Genomic DNA, 22,095 nt, shown 5'->3' with positions numbered 1-22,095 from the left:
AGCTTGGCTGGAATGTTCTCAAGGAACCTGGGGCATACTTTCCAGGAGGGTCTGTCTGGATAAACTGATTATAATTGCTTTGTTTTTCCCTGGTCATAAAAAAAAAAAAGGTAATAGATCTGACTAATAAAACTAAACTAATAAAATCATTTGATCATTTTGATTCATTACACTTCACTGCACCAAGCTTCCCTGTTGACTCACAAATTGTGGCTGTCAAATCTTTTCATATTTATTTCTTTTGGATATGACTTAACGTCTCTTTTCCTCTCCCCTTGTTACTGTCCATCATTTCTCTTCTTCCTTCCAGGGAGCAGGGGGATGATCAATGATCAAGGCTCAGAGTGAGCTGCTAGTCCATCATGTGGATTTGCCTGTGCTTAAAACGGCACAGCACGTGGCATGGAGATAAGGCTTTACAGTGGGATCTGCTTGTTGGGGTATTCCGAACTCTGGGATCTAGTAATTAGCTCTCATACTTTTGTTCTGTGTTATGTAAATTATTCCTTTGTGAGAAGGATTGGCATAGAATGCTACAGAATCCCGCCGACATAGAATTCCTGGAATATAGGATCTCAGAGCACACTGGAAGACAGTCCCAGGAGCAAGCGTCCTACTTAGAGTTTGGCTGGTGCAGGCCTGGAGTTAGACTAATTTCTCCACAGTAGTAGAACCTCCATAGTTGACTGCCTCCCTACATTGACCACCTCCTAATTTGGCCTAATTTTCATAGACTGAACATGTGCCACCTGTGTTTATCAGCACAGCAGGCCCCGTTGCTCGCATTGGCCCCTCCGTAAGGTGGCCAGTTTGTTGTACAGTCCTTTGGATGGTCAACTTACAGAGGTTCAACTATATCTGATCATGCCTACCCTGCCTCAGTTTTATTCAAAAACCTCTAATGAGTAGTGGGGTTAGCACAGGCCAATTGCTTTTGGTAGGTGTGAAAGGGTAGAAAGAGTTTCACAGGGCTGATGGGCTGCTGAGCCACACGGGATGTTTAGCCTGAAGCTGACAATGGTAATTTTGCCTTGTTACCGTGTGCCCGGCACTTTGCTAAGTTCCACACGTAACATTATTTCATTATATTTTCACACGGTGCTGTGAGGCAACTTCTGCGTTACCTAAATGTGTAGAAGAGAAAGGTGAAAATCAAAGAGGTTAATCAGAACTTCCCAGTGTAGAATGCCCGGAAGATAGTATCTCTGTGGCACACTGAGGGAAGTGCCTGATGGCATTAGAAGGAATGAACCAAAGGACCCAGCTAGGTAACTCTGGGGCAAACCGTTCATGGTGCCGCAGCGCGCATAGGGTGGGGGTCTGCAAGCCGCCATATTGGTGGGACTTTTCCTTTTCTTTTTTAGGGGACTGTTGATGAGTATTCCTTGTTTCCAGAATCACCAATTTATATGGTTGGTCTTTTTTGGAAGAAATTCATCTTTTGCCTATTGATTGGTAAAACTGACTTAGGGTACAGAGAGATGGCCGTGATCTCAGGCTCTGGATTCAAACTTTCTGGGCTCTTGTCCAGGCACTGCTCATGTTATGACATTTGTTACCTGTGACTACTGGCACGTGACTTAGCCATACTTCCCTTAGTGAAATGACAGTTATAATAGAACCCATCCCTGGGGTTGTTAGGAAATAGGACCCAAGAGCCCCTGAGAACAGAGCCAGTTACAGTGAAGCAAATCTAATGTTAATTACTCTATCACGGATATTAGCACTCTGTTATATATGTATTGCAAATAGTCTCCCAATATATATCCTTCTTGGCAATTTTGTGAGGGATTTGATATGTAAAATTTTGGTGATGAGTGACTTTGAAATAAAGTCATAAAAGTTAAAGGTAAGTATTAAAAAATGGTTGTTGAGGAGGACACTAGACATTGGGAATGATAGGGGGAAGAAGAGGACAGGAAAACAGTTGTTTAAAGGATATAAAATTATATTTATAGCTAGATAGGAGGAGTAAATTCTGGTGGTGAACACTAGATAGATGGCCATGGATGCCTACAATTAACAACTATATACTATGCAGTTTGAAATAGCTAGAAGGAACATATAGATATGATAAATGTCTGAAATGATGGATATACTAATTACTCTGATCACTCTACAGGTGTGGATCAAAGCATCACTCTATGCCCATAAATATGTGTAATTATTATGTGTCAATTCAATACAAATTAAAAAAATGCTTATTTAAAAATAATTTTGTAGTTATTAGCATTGATAAAATGTAAGTGTAAATATATTTTTATGTTTTTGGAGATAGAGTCTCACTTTGTTGCCCTCTGTAGAGTGCTGGGGTATCACAGTTCATAGCAACCTCAAACTCTTGGGCTCAAGCGATTCTTTTGCCTCAGCCTCCCAAGTAGCTGGGACTACAAGTGCCCACCACAATGCCTGGCTATTTTTAGACACAGGGTCTTGCTCTGAGTTAGGCTGGTCTCAGAAATTGTAAGCTTGGTAATCCACCAACCTTGGCCTCCTAGAGTGCTAGGATTACAGGCATGAGCCACAGCACCCAGATCAAAATATATGTATTTAAAAAGATATCAATAACAATTCCGTTGACATCTATATATTTTAATGATTGCCCACCAGAAGAAAGCAAATAATCTACATTTACCAGTTGATTTCTTCCAGCTTTCCCCCACTCATGTTCTTTTGTACAGTCTGAAATGGAGAAACCATTGTTCTCTCCTAGGGGCTGTAGGGCTGGAGAATGCTTACGGTTGATGCCCTCACCATACTGCACCACTATCTGTGATGGACTCAGGGTCATCGTTCAAAAGTGTGGGCACTTATGTTATAAACTCTGGAGTACAGAGGCTACAGCAACTGTTTAACTGCTAAGCAGGCATTTACCCTGAGGGGACTGGACCACTAGATTGAGAGATGGTGCCACCACTGAAGGATGTTCCCTGTATCAGTGTCAGGTGTATTATGTGAATGACAGGCTGATACAGTCCTTCCTCTACTGAGAGGTGGTAAGGAAAACGCACTCCAAATAGAGCCACTGAGAATCATTATTCAGTTAGAAGAAGAGAAATGGCCATCACTTTTTAACCTGAAATAATGGCCTCTTTCTGTTTTACGTATTGATTTCTGGGAAGGATAACCAGTGAAAAACATAGACTTGACCGAGTCTTCCTATTGTTCTACAAACTGGACTAGATATTATCATTTTCCTATTTATGTTATCTGCTTCCTTTTCTCGAGTTACCTGGTGTAGGACCAACAACACTTGCTTTCTCACAGGAAAAGTTGAGAGGTCTAGATTAAAACAAACAAAAGAAAAAAAAAAAAACAAGAAAAAAACCAACAATGAAAAGCATGGATAACTCACGTCTCTGAGAGTTGTGATCATGTTGACTTGAATCTTAGTAAAATAGATGATTCTATAGGGACTTCAAGGAACTTAAAAAAATTTCAATGTTGTGCCAAGGTTCTCCAAGATAAAGATAATTTGTTATTATTAAAAATTATATATGCCAATAAAGAGAACTATACGTGTCAAAATTTTACATGCCAATAAAGAAATTTACAACACTGGGACAGTTTTAAATATGTTCAGAATAACTAAATGTATTCTACAAACAATTACAATTAATCAGTGTTTGGAAGCCGGGCAGCTTGTACCTATGTTCTCAATTGTTTGAGTGAGTCTGGTACCCATTGATCAAACTCCAGGCCAAAAACTTCTTCACATCACCAGGATCTGTCTGCCAGGCAGAACCTGGCAAAGATTTCCCCATTTTGTTACAGTTTGGGTAGAGGCCAGTGTTAAAATCTATACAGATGAACATACAAATCAATTTACCATCCATAACAAAAAGGGGTAGCTATCGAGAGTATAATTTTGGTCTCTAGGCAATGCCTGTCTTAAGCTTGTCACGAGAATGTGGCTGATGTTGGGGAGAATAGTTGGCTGATGGTGCAGTAAAATATACTTGTTGACATCTTAAGAAGTTGAGTAAATATTATAATTGTTGAAATAAATGAATGAGCATCCATCTGGATTGTATTAATGCTTGCTGGTTTGCGCTTAGACGTAAGTTAAATATAAACAGATCTTTAAGCCTCTAACATCTTAGTAGGAGGGTCATGTATATGAAGAGACTGACAGATACACACGCCAGTACCAGTGCAAAAAGTAAAGTGAACCCAATATTTGCATAAAGTATAATGGTTTGTAAAATGCTTGGAAAGTGAAATTTGAGACATGACATGTGTTGATTAGAATCTCTACCCTTCAGGGAGCAATTATCTTATTAATTTCAGTGATTCATGAAAAACTTTCTAAGAAGATAGTAACTCTGCTCCAAAACACATTTTTGTATTTGAAGGAAGTAGTCTGGCATCTGGATAACAGTAGACGGACAGTCAATTTTCACAAAGAAGGAAAGTTAAGTAGGAAAAGAAAGAGAATTTCAGGTATTTGTGTTGATATTTAGAGCCTAGAAAAAGTGGACAATTTGATAGAGGGTCTTTAGAAAATATTTTTGTTAAAACAAAGCACACAAGCAGACTTTTACAAGATGACAGATGAGTAGCACCTTTCAGCTTCTATTTGGCAAACAGGATAATGATTATTAATTAACTGCATCAGACAGAAAATACTGATAGAGCTGCTTATCCTCTTTTCGGAGTTCACTTTTTCCTAACTTTCATTTCCTTTTGGAAAGGAGGAACCTTTCTGCTCAGGGGGATTTGGAGTGATCTGGAGACCGGTGGCTCTGTGGCCCATAACCCCTTTCCAATAGGGGAGATTGTGGCCTCCAATCCTCCCTGTTGGAAAGAGCCAGAGGAAGAGAGAGTCTTGAGAGTCGTTAATTTTCTCTTGTCAGATTTTATTTTTGTCATGATGTGTAAGATCTTTGTTCCACACTGGTTTGATCCTGCACTGCTAGGTGGGGGAGTGGGTATTCCTGGGATTGTGCTCCCAGGACAGTGTGGCCAGTCGTGATCCAGGGCTATCTGGATTGGCTGTTGCGATTTTCAGCCTGGCCAGTGAGAGCACCACGTTGTTTGAGCTGATCCCGTTTCAACTCCCCTGCTCCCTGGAAGGGCCCCAGGCAGGAACGGAGTGGAGTAAACCACTGTACCAACTTCCAAGAAACAGAGAAGTTCCTGGCAAATACAAACCAACGACCAGGCAACCTGATTGCAAAGAAACGAGCAACAAAAGCCCGTTATAAAAATTGTGTGTTTTGTGATCTGATTGTTCCCTTTCTGCCACCCAGGAGGTTAGTCTTTCAGGATTCTGGAAGGAACTAAAGCGTGGTAAATGGGGAGGCCTTCCCGGCTCGCAGAAGCAAGCAACCCACTCTAATAGAGAGAGCCTGGTCTTTAGAATCAGCCCTGTTTAAATTGTAGCTTTGTTCATTGCCGGCTATGTGACATCGTGCAAGTTACTTAACCTTTTGGAGTCTCACTATCCTTTTCTGTAAAATGGAGATAATGAGATCTATCCAGGGGGATTATTGTGAGGATTTGATGTTATAAAATCACCTTGCACTGTTGCCTGGAAAATGTTAGTTTACCTTCTAGTAAAAAGAGTGGGGAGGAAGCGGAACCCACTTCAGAGAGAGAACCCATCAGTTTTCATGCATTTTTATATTTCAGCAATGCTCAATAATAAACTGAATCTGGAAATTTAGCCAAAGGATATAATCATGATATTGTACAAACATTTATCTAAAAGAATGTCACTTGTAGCTTTGTTCATAATGGAGAAAATTAGCAATCAGCTACATGTTCAACATGGGATTGCTTAAACAGATTACAACAAATCCATTTGATGTAAGACCAAGCAGCCATTAACAATATCTTAGAGCTGGGTACTTATAGCCATGGAGAATGGTTACAGTGTTTCACTGAAAAAAAAAAACAAACAAAACAACAAAAAAGCTTAAGTGCATTACTAGAAGATTGCAGTTTTAAAATGGAAAATTATATAAGAATTAAAAAAATAGAAAGCGATACATCTCCATGTTACAGCTGTTGTCTCTTTGCAGTGCCTTTTGGGTGACTATGTATTTTGAAGGTCATTTTTTGTGTTTCCTGATTTTTCAACAGTAGTCAGAATTTTGTAATAGTAGAAATATATTTTAAAAATTATTCTTAGGCTTAATTCTTGGGCCTAAAAGGACAACTGATGGATGGTACAGTTTTTTAAATCATAGGATCAAAAGACGATGGTACTGGTGAATTATTTTCCTGTTATCTGTCTCAAAAAACAGGTGAATTTATATAGTTGTTGATTCTTATTGATGTCTTGTTTATTATTTATATATATTTTTATATTATTTCTTAATACTGCATAGTAATATTTTATATTACATATGAAGATATATTCTCATATAAGAGATTATTATATAATTTATTATTCTTATAAAATATACTTTCATATTATACCTTCAACAACCATAAGCATTTTTGTTTAAATTCTCATAAGTTCTTGTAAATGGATTGAGATAAGTTTAGGTTGAACACCTGGTTTTCATTGGTTGTTTATATACAGAGACATTTGTTTTTTGACTAAGAATGTTAAGAAAATAGATATTGCTTTTACTTAGAAAACCAAATAAATGTAAAATCTAGCTCAGAGGATGATTAAATTTGAATTCACTGGAAAATAAGAGTGGTTTTAAAAATGGATTAATTCATCTATTCATTTATTTTATTAATCATATCCTTCTATTCAACTATAATTAGAATTCAAAATGAAATATATAATAGACTGTTTATAACATGGTTCTAAATGTAACAAAGTAAGGTTGGAACAACTATATTCTCACTATTTTTTCATCTCATTTTATTTATTTATTTATTATTTTTGAGACAGGTCTCACTATGTCACCTTTGGTAGACTGCTGTGGCATCACAGCTCACAGCAACCTCAAACTCTTGGATTTAAGCAATTCTCTTGCCTCAGCCTCCTGAGTAGCTGGGACTACAGGTGCCTGTCACAACGCCCTGCTATTTTTTGTTGCAGTTATCATTGTTGTTTAGCAGGCTCGGGCCGGGTTTGAACTGCCAGCCTTGGTGCATATGGCCAGTGCTATAACCACTATGCTATGGGGGCTGAGCCATCTCATTTTAGACTAATCAAATCATGTAACTAAAAGAAAAAGAACTAGCTATGCATTTGCTTAAAATTGATTCCATTAATAGCTTATGACTTCATCACGAGGAAAATAATCCAGTAGTTCCATTAGGATAGTTAATAATTTGGGGAATCTAGGGAATCGGATTCCATTATGACACTAAAGTTATAAAGGCTTTGTTTAATTTGAGCCTGGAGTTAGCTGATATATAGCATTATTTGTTGGTATTATGCAGTTAATATGGTAGCTACTTGGCCAAAACAATTATCTTTACAAGCTGTTGAATCAATTATTTTAAGTTATTTTTTTCTAGGCAGTCTCATGATTTATTTCTTCAATGTCACTCTTATTAACTAGGGAGTAGATCTGATTTATCCACTTGGAAGAGTTAAAAAGAGACAAACATTTAGAAATTCAGTACATTGAGGTAGGCCTTGGGAGTACAGAAGTGATCAAGCATGCACAGGATGTGGACACAGCCCCTCACTGTATCCTGATACCATCTTCTGATCACGGATACAAAAACAGAATCCATGGGTGATGTAAATCTAGACTGCAATTGACTTCAATTGTCAGGGATTGCTCATATCAGGAGTTTAGTGCACCATAAAGCATATTTTAAACTTCCTTACATTTTATATATACTATATGTATACATATATAAGTATATACAATTAATCATAAGCTTTATTAAAATTCAAAGTTCACTTGTTTTAAATTTTAAAATTAAAACATATATTTGAGAAAAATGGAGAGATATAATATAGTGTAAACAGAATAGAGAATAATCATGTAAAGGTAATCTCTGTTAATATTTTGCCTTGTGTCCTTAATATTTCTTTTTTCCTATCTTCTGTTTTTCTTTTATTTTTCATACACAAAGAAACCAATGAATTCTCACACATACACACTCAACAAACTCATGCAAACATTGTAAATAACTCAGATTATCCTATGTAAAATTATAATGCCTTCTCTCTGTCTACATAATATTACATCACGTAATCCATTACATTGTGTAATGTCATCTCATACTTTTGGATGCTAAATTATTTTCCACTAAGCCTTTTTAATGGCAGAATAATATTCCATCATGTGAATAAAGTATAATTTATTTATTATAGTCTGACATTCATGTTTTATTGAATGTTTTACTATCATGTATATATAATACTTTGATGGACTCATCAGCCTAAATCTTTGTCTATTTCTGATGATGGTTGTGTCACATTTTATATATGTATATTTATATAAATTTGCTTAAGGCCATTTTTACATTTTCAAAGTTTCATCTCTTCCAACGATTCATGGCCAACAGGTGGCCAGGTGGGAATCATTTTTAAATGCACTTCAAGTGGAATGATTATAATTCTCCATTCCTTCAAGTGTGTACTGAGTGCTGGTGTGTGTCAGTACTGTTCTAGGTGTTACAGAGCTACCGTTTTCACCATCGGTTTACATCGTTGCCAGCAAAACTACTTTTATCAAGGCCGCTGCCGACTGTGTTACAAAATCAAATAGTTTTCATCATTTTCTTAAAGGATTCATTAACAGCATTTGCTGCAATGACTTAACTAAAGAATTGCATTCTCTTCTTTCTATTCGAGACACCGTCCTTTTTGGCTTCCCTCTCCTTTAGTTGACTGTTCTTTCTTTACTTCTGTTCATTTTCGCAACTTACATGTATTCCAGGGACCCAGAGCTCACTCCCAGATTTCTCTTCTCCGTGATACTCACAACTTAAATGGGCTCATCTTAAAGCTTCCCTGTAGCTTTAAGTTCTGCCTATTCCCTGATAAAAGCCAAATTTATTTCTCCATCCCTAACATCCCCCTAAACTCCGGACTTACAAGCAGAGCTGTTAACTTGGCCTCACCAACTCGAATATCTCTTACATATTTCAAACTTAATATTTCCAGAACTGAAATCTTGATTTCACGTTCTCCTACTAATAAAACAAAGAAAGAAAGAAATCCGCCTCTGAATTTGTTCCCCCTCTTCCTCAATAAATGGCAACTCCATTTACCTAATGTCTTTGTTCTAAACCTTGTAGCCATCATATCATTTATTCAACAGGCAATTATTGAGTGACCTTGAAACTGTAGGCTTTCCGTAGGTGCTGGCATCTATCAGTGGGACATACACATACAGTGTCATAATGGAGTTTACATTCTTGTGAACTTGATTTTAATCTCTCTTAGTCCCCATCATTCTGTAAGCAAATTCTCTTCATTTGATGCCTCCACGTGGATCTGGCCACTGTCCAGGATCTCTGTACTCTGCGTTAGCCTTCTGACTGGTCTTCTATGCTTCTGTCTTTGCTTTAGTAAAGTTTCTTGTCAATACAGACAAGAGTGATCCTTTTAAAACTGAAGTCAGATTGTATCATTTTTCGACTCAAAATCTTTCCCATTTCACAATAAGATACAAAGCCCTTCCTATGAACTTATAGGCCCATAGTAGGAATTCAACAAATATTTAGGATAAAGCCCTGGATGAAAGGGTCAAAGGCTACAATTTATGGGCTTATATGCACTGCCCCCTGAAATAGCGATTTCAATGCCAAGATCAAGCTCATTATTACCGTTGTCTGTGGCAGACGAGGTGGATTGTACTGACAGGGCTCTGAATATTTGACTGACAAACAGTCAATCTAATGTTTTATATTAAGACTGATCTGATTAGACATGACCATAACCATACCAGGAAGAGGAAGGGAATCCTGAACTGACTCTTTTCACTAGGAAGGAGATTGATTTGACATAAAAGCTTTATTCTTAGCCTTTTACCATTCTCTTTTATATGGCATTGAAGAGCTATAAATTCAGACGCTCAAGCTATGATTCAATCTATCCATATAAAATTCTTGATTTATTTGAATCGTATGTATCTATCGCCCAATAGTTACGCAAATCAGTCACTTGCACCCACCTCATCTGTTATCGTTAACAGAAATTGGTTGACCAAGCTTGGCAAGCTACCCAGACTTTAATCCCTAACTGGAAACAAGGAAAAAAAAATCAATTCTTTTTGGTTTATATGTGTGAAATTAAACCACTTCTAGTTTAAAAACTCTGCCTGGGCTAAAAGCACTAAGTTTGCTTATCATTTTTTAAAATAGAAACATTTGTTATAACTTCCCTGTTAATGTGTTGACGAGTGGCAAATTTCCCTTAGTGGTATGAGATATTAATTTCAGTAGCTAGCTCAGTGGCTGGCCTTACTAAGGGGGCTATTTGCTGCTTGCTTTCTTTTAAAAAATGGGAGCAATTATTTGGGCTTATGAGAGCGATGGGAGCAACCACACACTAAAAATAGAAATTATGAAATTAGCCACAGGCAAATTACAGAGCAGGGACAAGTTCATGAACATTTCCTCTGACTGGCCCGCTGCTGACCTCCCACTCGAAGTGGACAGGCTTTTTACTTGAATGGGTGACGTATTAGAGAACCTCCTTCCCTCACTCCGTTCCTTCTCTCTCTCGCTCAAAATGCCAATGGACGGCTGAGTTTGATGCTGCATTTCGGTTCCAGTGATAAACGTGTTAGCACCATCGCCGAGAGTAGAAAATGCATTATGTCAGGGCCACCTGTTCAATGTGAGCCGTGACCTTTGGCCTGGGTGATGATTTTGTGGTTTTTAATTCTACTTTCATGTCTTTGAACTTCATGCTGCTTCTGTGCAGAGTTACTTTCAATTGATGTATTTACTGCAGGAAAATGTTTTGATTCGGAGAAATGTTATTTGTTATTACTACCAAAAATGTATGTATCTATTTCCCTCCACTAAAATATACTCAACCAAAAAAAAAAATGATCTAATTTCTGTTTGGAGGAGTGAAAGAGAAAGAAATAATACATCAGGGGACAGGCTCTAAGCAAAATCACATTGAGTGATCAGATTCTCTGTTTTCTTGGCTGCTGTTGCCAAAGCATCTGAGATTATGATCCCTTTTGTATCAGGCTGAATACATGGAGGCAAACACAGCTTGCATTTTGCAAAATGAAATATAAGACTCGTTTGGGGGTGTAGGTGGAAAGGAAGTGATAGAGTTCAGAAGAACAGATGTTCTGAGAGTTATTAAAACTTTTCAAAATGAAATTTCATACCCTGTCTCTAATTACCACATTGCTCTTCTTGTATCCTGACCAGTCAAATCTGTTAAAATTCTTGAAGAGAGAGAAGAGAAATGGCATAAAGAGACCAAAGCAACGTTCACCAAACCACTGATGACTTTCGCCGTACCACTGCCAACTTGAGCTTAAGACGTTCACCTTCTCTTCAGCTGGTCCTCTGCTGCCATAGCATTCCCTGCAAAAATGCCAGCCAAGAGCACTTCTGGCTGAATGTTTTGCGTTCTTCAAGTACATGTTTAGAATTTCTCCTCTGAAAACCCTGCCTGCTCTATCACTGTGCTCAAAATAAGTGTGCCTCGATTTGCCCAACTTTGTGTTTGTGATTCCCTAAAACTCGGATTCTGTTTTGCTCCGCAGTGCCACGTTCTCTGAGCAGGCATTTCTTTCCACGCAAAATCAGGCTTTCTGAGCTCAGATTGGGAGCTAAACGCTTCATATTTATTATCTTTAAGGTGCCGTGTTAATGAAAGAATTTTAATCATTGACATTGCTCCGTGAATTATGTATTACAAAAACCCCTGCTGGTGAGTTAGACAAAATTAACCTACAGTAAGGGGCATTAAAAAAAAATCACAGCTAATTAGTAAGCCAACAGGAACAAAGAGAATGTAAAACAAAGGTGTTGAGAACAGAGACATTTAGGCAGGAGCTGCTGCCTTCCACCGTGGCACTTCCTTTCATTAGGGCTACATTTGCAATCCTGCCTGCCGTGGCTGGGATCTTCCTCCCATCTGATATGTTCCATTAGACTTGAGCATTTTTATGTTTTGTAATTAGTTTTCTAAGCTACAGTCTCTTCACTCTTTCAAACTGTGGAAATCCAAAGGCTCATAATAGAAAATGGAAGATATTTTTAAATGCTTTCAAATTATTTCCCAGGCGATCTATATTAGAGACGTGAAGCAATTCGCGGGGATTATAATGGGAAATGATTTCTATCGCTTTTTCCCCTTGAATCACTCTGTATGCTCATCATATAGCCCATATCCATTCCTGTATTCTGAACTGGCAGAGTTTTGTCCAGGCTCTCTTCCTGATACAACTCCACGTGGCACAGACAAAGGCAGGCCTGGGTTTAAATCACAGGCTGTTTCCTCCTTAGCTCCTCCTGACATCCGGGGCCATGCACCACTCAGCTGGTGCAGGAGCTGGAAGGACACAACTGACCCTGAGAGGCTGCCAGGGAGGTGGTCGTGCTGGGCCCCCTTGGTTTTTAATTGCTCTTTCAAGTTATAGGTGAAGCTGAAGCAGCCAAAATGGGCCGAGCAGAGGCTGGAGACAACACTAATGTCTATTTCAGTTTCCCCTGCTCAACAGAGGCCTGGAGCCCTCAAAAGGATGACACAATTCTTGGACCTTTCATTTTCTTCTGGATTACTTCTTTTCTATTTGTTCTTTTTCTCATGTTAAAATTTCTCTCCTTCTGTAACAAGAGCCAAGGCCATTGTCTTTCTAATGAGAATCTCATTTGCTGCCCTGTTCTTTAGAGAAAGCCTCATTAGTCTTTCTTTTCACTGTTGGAGGAGCCTCCAACTCTTGGGTGATTTAAAACAAAAGCAAATGGAGTAATTTTGTACAAATCTTGCCTATTTTAGGCAAAAGGAAATGGTCGAAGCATTGCCAGGAGAGGATCCTATTTTACAGGGACACAGGGCAGAGGGATACAGGATGTTGGCAGCAGGCTGAGCACTTCCTGTGAGAGTTTTGGCTCAGCTTTGAGTAGCAGGCATCTCCCTCATGTGATTCTTTACTGCTTCTGCTGGGCTTAGAGAACTTAAGGATTGTTCCACATTTCAGTTCCAACAGAGTCTGTCCTTTATTATAAGCTCAGCGAATGCAGGTTAGATACTGGAAGAGCTTAGAATGTTCCGGAACTTTAGAGTTCTCCTTCCCCCTTTTCTACTTTCCTCCTTATGGTTAGAAAACAAAAGACCAGAAACGCACCTGCTCCTCTATGCCTCTTGGCCACCACCTGCTCCCTTCCACCCTGCCCTGGATCTTTTTTATTTTATCATCACAGAGCTCCCCCTGCCCCCCAGGCCAGGTCTCCCCTTTCTACCACACTCTAACCACACAAGGCTACCTTCCTCCAAACTCTTGGCATCCTTTCAGTGGGTCCTTTCTTCCACAATGAGCAAAACATCCCATCCTCTAACTCTGTCTCTGAATGTTCCCTTTGTGGGAGTATGGGTCTTCGCTGAGGACTTCTGTCCTTGACCCCCCTCTCCCATGGTGGTGCCTGCAGCCTCCCGACAGCTGACCTCAGCAGCCTGGAGGGGGGGATAGGTGCTCTGTTCTCTGGCCCCTTCCGGATCACCTCCTTCCCCTCCACCCTAGGAAAGCCCAAGTATGTCTTGGTTTGCCAGCTGCTGCCCGGTTGTTGCCCACACCTACAGTCTCTGGAGGGCTCTCCCTCTTTGTTCCAAGCCTTCTGCTCCCAGCTCACTGCCGCCCTCTCCAGGAGGACATCATGGCTTCATTAATGGTGATTTCAATGTGCAGAGTGGACACTTATACCACCTGACTCCTTATTACCTTGGCTTCCTCTCTAAGAATCGTTTTTGTTTTTTTGTTTTTAAATTTATTTTAGGTTAATGTGAGGGTACAAAAAACTAAGTTACAATATTTGCATTTGTTAGATAGAGTCCCTCTTAGAGTTGTGTCCCATACCCAAGCGGTGTACCCTATATATGCCCTTACATTGTGCCCATTAGGTGGGAGAACACCCACCCCCTCCCTCCTTCCCTTCCTCCCTCCCCCATTCCCTCTTCCTCTAACTTTAGTTGAGATTTTCTCTTATGTGGGCACGTATTAGTTCATCTAGTGGCTTCATATTAGTGTTGAGTAGATGAGATATTTGCTTTTCCATTCTTGTGATACTTCACTAAGAAGAATGTGTTTCAGCTCCATCCAGGCTAATACAAAAGATGAAAAGGTACCGTCTTTTTGTGTCTGAGTAGTATTCCAGGGTATACATACACCACAGCTGGTTAATGGATTCCTGGGTTGACGGGTATTTAGGTTGTTTCCACATCTTTGTGATTATAAACTGAGCTGTGATAACCTAGTGCACATGTCTTTATGATAAAATGATTTTTTTTTTCTTCTGGGTAGATGCCTAGTACTGGGATTGCAGGATCAAATGAGAGGTCTAATTTGAGATCTTTGAAGATTCTCCATACTTCTTTCCAAAGAGGCTGTATTAGTCTGCAGTCCCACCAACAGTGTAAAAGTGTTCCCTCTCTCCACATCCACACCAGCATTTGCTGAGAATCTTTACATTCACCCCTTTCCTTCTGAGGCAGCTCTGATCAGCAATCACAGTACCTCCCCAGAACCTGAATTTCCTGCTGTATGCTGTTTGACTGCTACGCCTTCCATCCTTGCATCTCTCTCTCTCCCTCCATCCTTCCCTCCCTCCCTCTCTCTCTCTTCTCCCTGATTTTTTGGCACTGTAGTGACCTTTAATCTATTGGGAGGATTACTTTACACTTTCGCCACTAATCCCTCATCCTTCCTGGCTTCCTTACGCAACTCAAATTCCTTTGTCAATCAACAATCATAACCATGCCTTGACGGGCCCCCAGCCCCCACCTCACTCCTGCTTTGTAGTATTCACTCGAGGAAATCAAAACCTTGATTATATCCAACCTTTTGACTCGTTGATGCCTGAAACCATGCAGTTGTATAAGATTAGAGAAAGATAAAATCACCTGGGATGGGTTCTTCAAATTCATAATCAAAAACATGACGGAGTTTTCTACTGCTGCTGAGCAATGATATGCCATGTTCCCGGTGCATTCCCTCCCCCTTTCCTGGACAGTTCTTGCTTTCTTCTTTTCTATGTAATTTCATGCATAATGTTTTAAAACGTATCAGACGTTCAGACAGCTGATAAACATGCTGTCCCCTTTAAAGCTTTCTGGCCAGCTCCACCAACTTATAGCTGTGTGATCTTGGGCAAGATGCTTAACTTCTCTGAGTATCAACTTCTTCATCTATAATATAAATATGTTCTGCCTATATTATTGGATTTTTTTTGAGGATTAATTGAAATATCTATGAAGTCCTGAGCATACTATCCGGTGTATAATTGGGGACTTAAAACATTGGATCATATTATTACTCCATTTAATTTGGAGGGTCAGGAATTTCCTTTCTGCTTCTGTACACTCTTATACATTTTCAAAGCCCGGGACACACATTTCCCTTTATGATAAATTCTTCCTGCCTTCTGTTACCATCGCGTCTTGCACGAGTGCATCGCAGTACTCAGCACACTGCATTAGAATTCTCTCATATGTATCTGGCCCCTCCGCTAAAGTAGCTCCTCCTTGATAACACATCATGTGCTATTTAAATCCTTCTCAATGCTCTAGTTTCATGACTGGCAAAAAAATGTGATCGTTGTGTGAATAAAAGAGTTTGTTGATACTTCTGGCAAAATACAATACCTCTCCTATGTTTAGATACAGTGCCAAAAATTGTTCTTAAACTACAAATTACTTTTTGTATCGAGTTATTTGAAAACAGAAAGCATAGCAGACTTTAAATGCCACTTACCATCCATTCGTAGAAAAATAACAAGTAATTAGTCCAGATAATTGAATGGGTGGTGACTATGTAGTCCATTATTAGGGCTGTGCTAGACCTAGGGCCCTATTAAACAGTACCCTGTTCTGTGTCGAAAGGCCCCGCCACTGGCATTGCGATGAATCTTTGTCTTGAGATGTCTTTCAGAGTTCAGCTGTTTCCATGGTTTATTCTGCTACTATTTAACTCAAAAGTATGAATTGCTTCACTATAGAAACATACCCTCAGACTTCCATGTGACAGGTGTCAGTCTGTCTTTCCATAAAGGGTTTCCATAAAAGGTTTCTTCCTTGAGAAACCTACCTTTCAATGTTGTCCAGAATCATAAGATGCTTGAAAATGGAAGGGTTGGTGTGAAGCTGGCTGCAAAAAAGCATTGCCCTGCTATTCCTTTTGATGCATTTGTCCTATAAATTATATTTACCTCTTTAAGAAGATTACTTAACGGAAAATATATGAAACAGATGTTATTGGATGCATTTTTCTGATGATGAGGTGGGGGAAAATGGAGGAAGTTGTTTGCCCTCAGATAAAAGTCTGCCCCCCTCAGGTCCGGGGACAGTTCCTCTGCAGCTTTAACACTCTCTGACTGTGAGAATTTTCATCACTGTGGCTTGACTCAAGCAAGAAAGAGCTGCTATTTCAAGTGTGGGCATGAGGCCTTTTATTTCAGGGAAGGTGAGAGAACAATGAACAAACCCACTGTAGATGTTGTCACTTCTAAACAGTTTTGCCCGGGGCATTAACAAGGTGTGAAGAACCGTCAGCTGAAAGAAGATCTATTGGTTTTCTGGCTTGCTGGCATCTGGGAAAGAGCTGAGGGGCCGTTTGAAAGCTCAGACCATGCAAAATTGTATTAGAGCTTTCACAGTAAGCTCACGCCACTTCCCCTGCCAGAGTGAGCGCCTCTTTCCCGGCCCCCTCCACGTCCGCCGAGGGAGCCTCTGAAACTCTCTCAGGGCGCTGCTTAAAGAATGACACCAAGAAACACTATACGTGTGAAAATGCCACATGAATACCTGTACTTATTTTGGAACTTAAATATTAAAGGGAAGCGGCTGTGTGGGTTCTACTCTGCAGTAAGTTTTAAGAAACTGACTTGTCCTAAGGGGGCGGAGAACCTGTGGCCTTCAGACCACTTGTAGCTGTCTAGGTCCTAAAGTTCAGCCTTTTGACTGAACCCAGATGTTAAAAAGCAAATCCTTTCATTAAAAGGGGTGCAGCAGAGAAAGGTGAAGCTTTCCTTCCCTCCTCTGGTGCTTAAAAATGCACGATCTGGAAATCAGAAGGCTGCGGGCTCCTCATCCAGTGACAATGGTGAAATCAGGCAAAGGACTAATAGTGTCTCAACAAGGCAGGCCTTTGTTACTGTAAACAGCTGTCCTGTCCCTCCAAACTGCGGTTTCTGTACAATGAATGACAGGGTGACAGAAAAATGCTAATGGTGGACAGTGAATCCCAGGGCTATCAGCACTCGCTCCAGACCAGTCGTCTTTCCACTGATGGTGAGAATAGTGTGACTGGTAACCACTGCTACTTACCGACAGATTTCCAAGTGTCACCTCCTGTACTGAACAGTTAAATACACATATTATCTCACTTAATGCCTCTAAGATCCCGCCAGGTTGCTCTATTATTCCCAATTTACAGAAGTGGAAACTAAAACTCACAGAAGTCTAATCACTTGCTGTCACTTAGAGGGAAAGAAGTGTGGGCTTGACCCCAAAGCCTGTGTCTGCAGCATTTTTTTCCTATTCCTTTTTCCCAATTCTACACATTAGTTTCTGTCTTCCTGCTTCCAAAAATCGACAGATGACAAATCTGTCCCCCAAACTACACAGTAGACGCGCTCCCTGGCCAGGACACAAAGTCCGAATAGCAGGTACAGTCGTGACTATGACAAGTTTTAAATTCAGCAAATACTTGAACTGAACAAATGTGGATTGTGAGCTGATCCCAAGCCCAGGGAGAGAAGTGCTGAACTCTTTATGAGGATAAATGCTTGGAGTTGATGAAGTTTGGATCATTCTATTTCTGTTCTCAATCCTCTGCTTAAGAGCCAAGAATTCAGCTCCCCTCCCATCTTCCACCACCCACAGTATGCCGGATTCTATCACCGGATTCCTAAGCATTCATTTGGGTAGGGTCCTAGGGCTCCAGTTTGCCCTGGGCAATACCCATCCTTCTGCTGTATTAATAACATCAACCCACTCTCTCAAAACTGTCTTGGCTTGGACAATAACTGGGAAGGAACTTTCCTTACATTTATCTTGTCCCTGGAAAATCCTTGGAAAAAGAGCATGAAAAAATAAGGAAGAAACTACAGGGGTTTGTATGGCACGCACGGAGTCCCCAGGCTGGCTACATTCCTGAGTCCCCTTCCAGCGCCTGGCGTTGTCTCTCCTGGGGGCTGGCGCCTTGCGGCTGGTAAGTGTGGTGGCCATTGGGGATTGCCACCTTTTGGCTTTCAAAGCTCTTTTGGAGAGAGCTTTTCCAAAGAGAGAGTTTGGAGAGAGTTGGGGTCTTTTCGATGAAATGAAGTTCAAAGCACAATTTCTGATGAACCTCTCAGGCCTCAAAATCGATGCCAACCCCCTTTTTGTGAATTTGAAACTGTGGAAGCATCTGCGCTCTCAGAAGCAAGCAAGGAGACATTCCACCCCTTCAGCACAGCAGCTGCCACCGCAGCTGGGAGCAGGCGTCCGGCCCTGGCCTCCGTGCTGGGTAGCAGTGTCAGATGGGAACACTTGTGGTGCTTTCTGGACACCACCATCCTTCCCTTCCTCTTCACACTGAGTTCTCCATAAAACTCCGAGAGAATTTGCAAAGGACAAATACCTCGTTTTTCAATTTGGAAGGAACATGAATTCCAACTTAAATTTTGTTCGTAAGATTCAAAAATAGTTGTGGTGCTGCCAAAATGCCACCCTCTTTAGAGGCATAGGTTGAAGTGTCAGGATTCTACTTGCCGTCTGGGTAACATGCTGAACTGGAACTAAGTCACCTCTGTGACTGTTTTAATGTGTTTTCATAAGGCCTGGCGAAATTGTGTAAATAAAATGTCTTCAGATTTTCATCTGTGCTCAGGGGTCAGCGGCCCCTACTGCAAGCGCTATGGAAAAACACAGCTTAGCTGACAAATTAGTGGTATTTGGTGCTAATATTACTAATTCAACATTTGGAAGGGTTGCTCACTGGGGAAAAATAACATGTTCTCTAAGTCACGGGAGAAACCGGGGAGATAGTTAATGGGTGTCGGCCGCGCTGCACGGGCTCACAATATCCTTCAAACGGCTGCTGTTCCCTGCCAATAGACGTGCAAGTAATTGTCAACAAGATTTATTGTTCCTCGCACATTTACACAGTGAGAGAGGAAAGGTCGAAATGGTTCTGTGGAGTTCAGTACCGACTTCTCCTGAACCATAGCAACGCCCTCTGATTATCACTAATGTGTCACAGAAGGAATGTTGCATCATTTGAGGCCTTGGAGTCATTCTTCTTGTCAGGAGCAAATTCTCCAACTGTCCTTGGTAATTTCTCTTAAGATCAATGAACTGAGGGTCTTTTTTTCCAAAGTGAGGCAGTTGTTCTGCCTGGGGTGAAGCAGCTACAGAATCAGGAGTCGGATTTAGAGTGTGACCAACTCACCCCAGCCTGTGGGATGAATGGAAAAATCCAGCTTGAGAACGAGAAGGGAGATTTTACATGTGGAGGGGAGAGACTTTGCTTGCTAAGCTGGACGATGTCACTGAAGGCATGTGCTTGATTAAAGACTATTCAGGAGCACTTACAGTGACATATATAACTGTTTCCATTTCAAGTCTATTGTGGGGGGATGTGGTTTGTGTTGATTTATGAGGTGGGTTCTCTCTCCTCCTTCAAATGGCATCTTGCCGTAGAGGGGTGAAATCAAGATAGTGAGATTGCAATCTCCTGTGATTTGGATCCAGTTTTCTAAGAGCGAGGAGCAAATATGAGCATCGAGAAATGTTTGTGCAGCGCAGAGGCTCCTGAAACCATGTATACAATTAAACCCATGCACATCAGTAACACACACAGAGGAGATTATCTCTTCCTTGAATTTCAGGATGGCATTTCCAGGCACAAGAAGCACCTGTCGGTAGCATTTCTCCCTGTAATGAAGGCCATCTGGAGAGGAGACAGAAGTAGGGTGTGAGGGCCCTGGTAAGTGGAGAGAGAGCCCCTCGTATTGATTGAGGCAGCAACTGCTCTGGGAACTCTTAACAACTGTAGGGAAACAAATCCATGGGGCAAGGAGTCATTTATCTGGGCAGTATTTACACAGGCAGCAGGCATCTGAAAAGGAATGGGTTTGGATTATGAAACCTTTTTTTTTTCCTGATGCAAAAAATAGGCGTGATGCAGGAAATCTGAGGCCTCCTGGCATTCCGCCCTGTCATTTGAACATTCACCATGGCGATGGTTTTCATACCATGTGGTGCTTACCCACTGATTACTCTGCAGCGTGAGAGGGGAATAAAGGCACCTAGCATTTGACATCCTGTCCTCCAAAATCTAGATAAGAGTGGGGCCGAAACAGCATTGATGAGTAATGTCATTAATGGTGGATATCAGGGTACGATTCAGGACTTGTTGTACTGAGGGGAAGAAGTGGCCTACTCAGCTTGGTCTTTGGTGTCTGAGAGTGGCACACGGGAGGCTTTCCAGGGGGTCCCAGGGGGCTTTACATGGCGTGAACCTTGAAATGATGGAGAAGAGAAACGCTTTAAGGGTTAGTCAGTAGGCATTCATGAACACGTTTGTTCTTTGCACTTTTTTTAAAACTTTCAGAATTCTGTACTTTCACTAGAAGATATTCATTCACTTATTTAACGAATATTTGTTCAGTAGCCGATTCAAGTGCATTGCTCTCCCTACTGGGGATTCAGCAGGGAGGAAAACCAATACAAATCCCCTCCTGCCTTGGGTTTCCATTCCAAAGGAAGGATCGTCACAACCCAAACCATGAACATAAAGAGTAGTGAGTGAGCTCTGGGAAAAATAAAGCCAGAAAGGAGCATAAGGGGTGAGGAAAGGGGGACTTCAGTCTTAAGTTGGGGGATCTGACCAAAGCCTCATCCCAGGCGGCATTTGAAGAAAGCCCCCAAGATAGTCAGGACTCAGCCCAGAGCCTCTGAGAGAGGAGTGGTCCAGGCTAAGGGGAGAGGAAGTGCAGAGGCCCCGGGAAGGAGCAGGCCTGGTGTTTCAAGGAGGAGCGAGGAGGCTGCCAGGCTGTGCAGAGAGCAGGCCGTAGCCATTGATGGCGGCAGAGAGAGCTGGGGGACGTTGGCTTTTGCTCTCTGTGTGAGATGGAAAGTCACTGGGAAGTTTTAAGAAAAGAAAGGATTTGTTTTAAACAACTCATTCACTTTCTGTGTTGATAAAGAGGTAATCTCAGAGGTGACATTAGAAGCGGAACAACCAGTTAGGAGGCTCCTGCAATAATGCAGGCTAGGGAATGATGAAGGGAGGGTGGCTTAGACCAGACTGTGAGCAGTGGTGGGAAGGGGCTGGATTCTGAGAATATTTTAAAAGGTAGTGGACCAGTAAGATTTGCCATCTTACACACATGTGTGGTGACTTGTTATTAAATTTTCCTTCTACACCTCTAGGACTAGACACACAAACCTTTGCATTTGTTGAAGAAGCCCAAGTGTACCTCATGTATAATTTTCTTGGTTTTTAAAACTTTGACCGTATATTTGACCAAGACCTTTCTAGACAGAAGACTTGGACTGCTGTGCTCGTGCAGCGACGTTTTACATCCACAGTCATCCTGCCTGCCCTCTTGTTGACCTTCCCCAAGTTCATTAGGGGGTATTTAGGGGAGTACAGTGTTCCGTGGAAGCAATGCAGTGTCTTGATGTGCAAATCAATATTATATTCATCCAGAAAAAAGAGCCCATGACTATTCCCCCTGTTCCTCGGTCCCTTCTTCCTGTAATGGCATAGAGAATGCATCTAACTGAGATGTTCATCAGTCAGTCCCACAGCTGAATACGCTTTATTCACTGACTGGATACTGTGGCTACTTCTAATCAGCAGGATCCCTTCAATAATTCCAATAACGGTAATTTAAAATAATAGTTAACAAGGCTTATTTGTAGCAAGGACCCATTTGAGCATATTACACTTACTTTCTCATTTAATCTTCACAGTCATTCTCTGAAGTAGGCACCAAGGAGTAAACAGAGCTTACAAGGGAGTGAGCGTCACCTCTGAGATC

Source organism: Otolemur garnettii, unplaced genomic scaffold, assembly GCF_000181295.1.
Source record: "Otolemur garnettii isolate 467f Iridium unplaced genomic scaffold, OtoGar3 scaffold00010, whole genome shotgun sequence".
NCBI lineage: Eukaryota > Metazoa > Chordata > Mammalia > Primates > Galagidae > Otolemur > Otolemur garnettii.
Note: the sequence above shows the minus strand (reverse complement) of the source record.